Source organism: Sciurus carolinensis, chromosome 9 (genome assembly GCF_902686445.1).
Source record: "Sciurus carolinensis chromosome 9, mSciCar1.2, whole genome shotgun sequence".
Classification (NCBI taxonomy): domain Eukaryota; kingdom Metazoa; phylum Chordata; class Mammalia; order Rodentia; family Sciuridae; genus Sciurus; species Sciurus carolinensis.
In genome coordinates this window covers 30958205-30965112 of record NC_062221.1, presented here as the reverse complement: position 1 = coordinate 30965112, position 6908 = coordinate 30958205, and positions in this window count along the sequence as shown.

Below are 6908 nucleotides of genomic sequence, written 5' to 3'. Positions count from 1 at the left end.
CATTACATTCCCCTGTTTGTTTTTATAAGAAAATCTTTTGTTCTCCAGTTCTTTCCCATCTTATCTCTCCTTCCTGCCTAAGTGATTAGGGCTGGTTTTGCAGGTGAGATGTAAAAAGTCCATTCACCCAGGGGCAGTCTTCCAGACTTCCAGAGGCAGATGGTTTTCATGGACTTCATTTCCTTGATTTGACTGATCCCCTATTTCTACACTAACTGCCTGTCCCCAATTCTGGCTTCATTCACCCCTCTAATTTTAGGAACTCCTTTACTGCTGTAGGGAAAGGGGGTCGATGACCACTCTGGCTTCTTTGAGCTGGAAGGGGGCAGCGTGGGGCAAGCAGTTTGGAGTTCCCTTTTTAGAAATAGGGTTAATCGAGGGGTCCATGGTTGAAGTCTGGTTGGGGAAGAGCAGGCTGTAAAGGCATCTGGGGGTGGGTGCTTCTATGAGAGAAGCACAAAAAGACATGAGTACTGAAATGAGATTGATAACAATATAAATGTTGCAGAATCTGGAACATGCCAATGAATATCATAAAGATGACAGAATTCCTCACCAGGGGGAAGAAGAACTGAGAAGGCCTAGCAAAGGCTGGAGAGGACAAGGCCTTTATTTGGGAACTTTAACATTGTCTAGGTTATCAGGAATGTAAACACAACATTTAGTAGAGATACTAGCAAACATAGATTAAGCCTACCTGTATCTGTAGGCCTTAAACTGACTAAAACTTCTGACTCTGGCAGTTTCTCTTGATAGTTATCAAGCACATTTGCCTAAGAATATCTCTTTTGTAGCTTTTAGTCTTTATTCTAGTGGGCTAACACAAGTGTACATCTTAAGTTACATTTAACTATTATTTCTTTTAAATGCCCAAGAATAGCTATATTTTGCTAGGTGTTTAGGATCAAGCTGGTCAAAGTGACCTGTTCCTGTCTGTTAAAGAGTCAGCTGAGTTCCCAAAGGGGTCACTCATGGAGAACTTGAGAGCCTTAGCTTTAGTGCTGTTTGTTAGGCAGGGTCTTCTCGATGAGGTGGCTTCCCTTGAAAGCACCAGGGATATCTCCCTTTTTCTTGACCCTCCTCTGTAGCAGGTGCACTGATTGACTTTTCATCCTCTAGTGGCCTCATCAATCTCTTTGATCAGGATGTTGCGTGACCCACCCAGAGTTGCAAAGCTCCTTAGAGAAGTTCTCTTGTTCCCTGGGTTCAGGTTGACTTTGAGGGCAAGACCCAAATATGGACTTTTCTTGACCTCTGTATTTAATCTCAATCTCTAAGTTTGATCTTAACCATCAAGCAAGCCAGTCTCACCAGTCATAGAGTAAGAGTACTGGGCTTTAACTTCAATGTCTATAACTTTACAGTTATTTACCCCCTTTTATCTAATTGGGGTCTACATTATTTGTCCTATAGGTGATGGCTTTAAGTTAATCTACGGTGTATTTCTGCAAAACATCAGGCAACAGAGTTTACAAGGAAAATACAAAATGGGATCACCAACAGTAAAACATTCAATTTGTGCAATAACTATCTTGAATTTTGGCTGAGTTATTCATTATGTCCCCTGTTTGAGATCACAGTAATCTTTACAACAAACATCAAACTTTTGAACACAACTTTACATATATTGACTCCTGAGTCTATATGAACATTAGTTAACACAATTTAACATTATATCTAAAACATGAATCAAAGAAAGACTGAGAGAGCTATTAACTTTCCTTTTGTGTGGCAAAGTGGCAAAATGCTTTCATGTTTCATGACATTAATCTTTAAACAAATCAGGCTCTCTCTAATTTTTAGAAATACATTTACATTTAAATTTCTTTTATCTCAGTGTAACAAATTTTACATATACCCTATTGATGACAGGTCCTATAATAGAACATTAAATGATGAGTTTAAAATTACCATTACAGTCAAGTTTAATTTGGAGAATAGCACCTTGATAAATTTTCTGCTTTAAAGGCTTGTATACCTGGAAAATATGAACACATTAATATACAAAGAATAATGTTTTTAAGTATGTTACTCCATGGAATAACTTTATAAATTAATTAAATGTCTCTAACAAACACATTTGAGTAATCCCATACATGTCGACTCTAATTCACTCATCTTATTGTAAAAAAAACCAAGATATCAGACAAGTGTACCAACAGTATTTGCTGTCTCTTTCCTGTGGAAGAAAAGTCCTAGAAAAATTGATGCTAGACATTTTATAAACATCAACATTTTATTAGTTCGACCACCTAGAGACTTGTGAGTTAATTTTAAAGACATTTTACTTCTATTAGTTTACCCAGTTTAAATTGAACCTTTTTAAATCATGTGAATTAAAAGTATTTGGATCCATTTTTTAAATTTTAATTTTTGTGTGCACTTATATTTAACACAAGAGTAAAGGCCTTGTAATGTTTATCTCCATTGCAATGTAACAGATGTTCAAAAATAACTCTAGAGTTGGATAAAAAGAACTGATCAAAAATCATTAACCTAGGTATGTAGGATCAAAATTGTGAGCTCAAAAAATATAGCATTTAAGAAAAACAAGAGTCCTAGAAGAAAAATGATAATGGCCATTAATTATAGCATGAGAAAATGGGAAAGAGAAGGACAGAGAGAAGAGGAAAAGGGAGAGATAAAGTGTTGTGTTGCAGCCCAGGAGAAATTTAAAACGGACACTTTTTTTTTCCTTGGGTTTGAGACTGGTCTCCCACTGTGGCCTTCCTCCATTTACATTTCAATGTAAGCCTTGACTGAGATCTGAAAGGGGCTAACTGGTTCTAGCAGAAACTTGATGCCTAAGGCATTTTAACCCTTTTCCCTGGTTAGTAATCAATTAGGTTTGGATGCAGAAAACCTAATTCCCTGGGCTGGGCCGGGGAATGGAAGCAGAAACAGCTGAGTCGAAGTTGGAGGAGGAGGAGGGATTAAGAGGGGGAGAAGGAGGCAGCGTTTGAGTTTGCAGGAAGAGCCAAGAAGCAAGAAGGAACAGACTTGAACATAAGGAATCCCTTTCCATCTGCCCACTCGCTCATGAAAGCTGTGTGCCATTACACAAAGGAATTTTGATGACTTTAAGCCGGGGGTCAGGGAAAGGGTTGAATCTGCCGGAATGAAGGACCCAGATCCCATGGTGGAGACTGATACAGCTGAGTCTGTGGCCAGGGCATCCTGAGGCCAGAGTAGTCGACTGGAGATGAGAAGGCAGCACATAGATGGTGTCGTCACACAAACATCAATGTGGGGCCAGGCAAAAGCCGAGAAGAGTTGAGGACCTGATATCATGGTTTTCGAGTACGAGTGTGAGTGCGAGCGCGAGATGAGCCTCAACCCTGAGAGAGAATCTCCACCATAAAATAAGGAATCCACCTGAAAGATAAGACCGACTATAGGGGCCAGTCGTAACTATAAAAGTTGTGACTGGGGTACCCCCACCCTTCAGCTGCCTCGAGAGTCCGGACACTTGATGGTCGCTTCTCAGGTCAGCAGAGGTGTGTTTAAGTGGTCTAGAGTGGGGACCTGTCTAAGGGAACTCACCAATCTGAAGTCTGGTGTTGCATGCAAAAAGCTGAGCATCTGGGCGAATGGAAGGTGGGGCTGTGTCTGGGGTCATTGGGGCATCAGATGGGGTTCCACTTGCTTAAGAGGCAGGGGAAGGACCCATCCTGCGTCTTGGCACCAATGTAAGGAATCTCACGAAAACCACGCCGGACACGGGAAATCACATAGGGAGTTTATTAAGCAAACAGAGTGTCTCCCTGCAGGGTAAGAGAGAAAATGAGGGGAAAAGAGAAAGGAAAGAGAAAGGAAAGAGAAAGGGCGTGCACTAGAGAGAGAGTGGGAAGCAAGGAGGAGAAAGAAAGTGAGTCAGGGGGAGAGAAAGGCAAGAGAGAAAAGATGGCATGAAGCTATCTTTAAGAATCCCGCTGGGCTAACAGGACCAATAACAGAGAAGGATTCTTGCAAGCTGACTGATGAACCAATAGCTAGCTAGGATGTTCACAGACTGACAGTAGTTGGGAGGTGGGGAAATGGCTGCATCGGAAAGGGTGGAGAGAGCAGCTTTGTACATTACAGTTCCGCGCCAAGAGGGACAACAGAGTTTAAAGTCACAGAACAACAATCACAATGCTTTTTCTGGTAACTAAGTTAACTTATGTGATCATAAATTGACATGGTGGTTAAAAGTCCATGAATTTTGAGTGAGAGATTTCCCATCTTAGTGGAAGCATCTATGAAATTTTGCTTCAGAATTTGATTTGTAGTCTCTACTCTCCTCATGTGGGCCTTTGTTTATAGTTAACTGCAGTCTGGTTTTCAGACCTTTGTTTGCTTGACTTCTAGTATCTGAATTCCCTTGAAGCTGTGGTTTAATTGATCTCCCATGCCACTTGGCTGTCAATAACAGCATGCTCTTCTGTAGATGTGTACTTGCAACTATGCCCTTTTGCATGTTGCAGTTCTGATAATTTGTATTTTCATATAATTACCTGTTTGTTTGTTTGCTTGTTTCAATGCTAACATTTTCCTGGAGTTGCCCTGTTTCCTATAATCCATTACCAAGGATAAAAAACACATGCAATGAACGCACATATATATTTGGTAAATGTTCAATAATAGTCTGATAAATGTTAGTCTCAGAGATAGGTAAACATTTTCTGAATGCAGCCTAAACTCTCCAGTTAAATTAACTTGAAATATAAAGTAATCGGTTTTCTTTTAGCTTGGGTTAGCTAAATCTATCTTGAAAAACAGAAACCCAAACTAGATATCCATTTGCACTTTAATGGGTCCATCTTTTATTCCCTTCCTTGCCACCAACTTGTGTTTTTCACCAACACGGAATCTGCAGCATTCTAAGCATCTGTAAGAAGAGAAGGAAGTTATTTAACTATGAAGGATTATGAACGATTATGTGATTAGTAGAATCATGCCAGTGGAGTCTTCAAATGGATGCTACGAATTGATAAATATATTGAATAGAAACTTTTAAAAATTTAAAACACAGTTACACAATTGACTCTTGGGGTTCACATTCTGAAGAGGCACATCTTCAAAGAGAAGGGGAGTTTCTGATTTGGAAACCTCCTGTCTCTGACTCTGAAACCATTTTAGAAGCAGAATGACTCTGCAAGTTGGAACCAAACAAAAGGGATGAGAAACATTTTGCTGTGAGCAAGTATTTCCTTTCAGGCTATGAAGAAAGATAGTTTCAGTACTTACACGAGTTTGTGATACTTTTCCTTTCTAGATTATGTTATTTGTTTCTCCTAACAAGTTGGATAATACCCAAAGCTAACTTAATTACTTAACTTCATTAAATTTTGAAAAATACATCAATGCCCTGAATATTGTCAAAGTTCTCAGACTCTGATCTTGAGGATGTTATTTAATGTTTTTTATTAATGCATGTATTTAAGAATAAGCATGATGATAATTTGGACCTAATAATATTTTTCTTGTCATGACAAGAACTGGTCAATGCGTAAATAAATAAATGTATCTTCACATTGTTGCAAAAAGCACACCAAATGATAGCTTGAGTTGCTCTTCACCCCCCCCCCCCCCCAGGGATATTTAGGGATACTTCACCACTGAGCTACATCCCCAGTCCTTTTAATTAATTAATTAATTAATTAACTCATTTATTTATTTATTTTAATTTTGAGACAGTCTTATTAAGTTGCTGAGGCTGGCCTTAAACTTGAGCTCCTTTTGCCTTAGCCTCCAGAGTTGCTGAGATTACAAGCATGTACCATCATGCCTGTCCTGCTCTTCTTAATACATGATATGTATTTTTAAATATACATAGATCTGTAAGCCTGCAAAATTTAGAAATATGACTTGATGTAATAACAACAATAAAAAAGCATTTATTTTTACCATGAGCAGGTTTTCCAAATCAGAATGATAAGTAGCGACATTTCTCAGGCCACAGTAATGCTATTGCCATGGAATTTCAAGAGAACATTTCACTTCACTGTTATTTATAACTTAGCTCAGCCTCTTTCTATTATTTATACTTAAATATAGAAAGAAATCTTTTCCTATTCCTCTTTCTTTGGATTTTTCTTTTCAACTCCCACACAAATCTATGAGTCATAAATGAGACTAGGAAAATGAATGGTTCCCATCATACAAGAACACTTTCTGACTACCCATGTGAACTTAAGTATTATAATTGCCAAGGTAGGTTCAAACTTCAAATAAAACAATGTCTGTTTGAATCCCATTCAGAAAAACCAGAAATTATGAAGTTGGCACATCATCCTTATATTCAAATTTAACAAAATATTTTTTATATACAAACTATACCCCTTTCTGAGCTCTCACATAGATACTGTAAAATATGTGTTGGAGTAGGACAATGGGAACTCTGCTTCTAATCTTAGCTCTTCATTTCCTGATTAGGTGATCTAGCTATGACCATCTGTAAGACAGACATAATATCTGTCTTGCCTCCCTGACAAGGATGCAAAAAGAGTCTAATGCAATAAAAGATATAAAAGTGTTTTGTGAACTATAAAGTGCCATCATAATTTTAAGATATGTTTATTACTGTTTCTTCAGTTAAAATAATTTTAGAGGCAGAAGAATGACTAGGCAGTGGAATGAATTGACAGACAGATTATGAATTTGTCTGATGCTGCAAACATATTTTAATGCTCAACTTAGTCCCCAAGGATCTGATAATGAATTAAGTCCTGTAATACAAAAAGACATAATTGATCACCATAAGTCAAGTCTAATTCAATCTGAGTGATTCAATAATGAGTAAGGAACAAATGTTCAGTACAGAGAGACCTACTGCTTTTTGCAGTTGAACTCAGTTTGCTTACATCCAAGAGTAAGCCACCTCTGCAAAATTCTATCTCAATGATTCCATATATAATTTATGTATA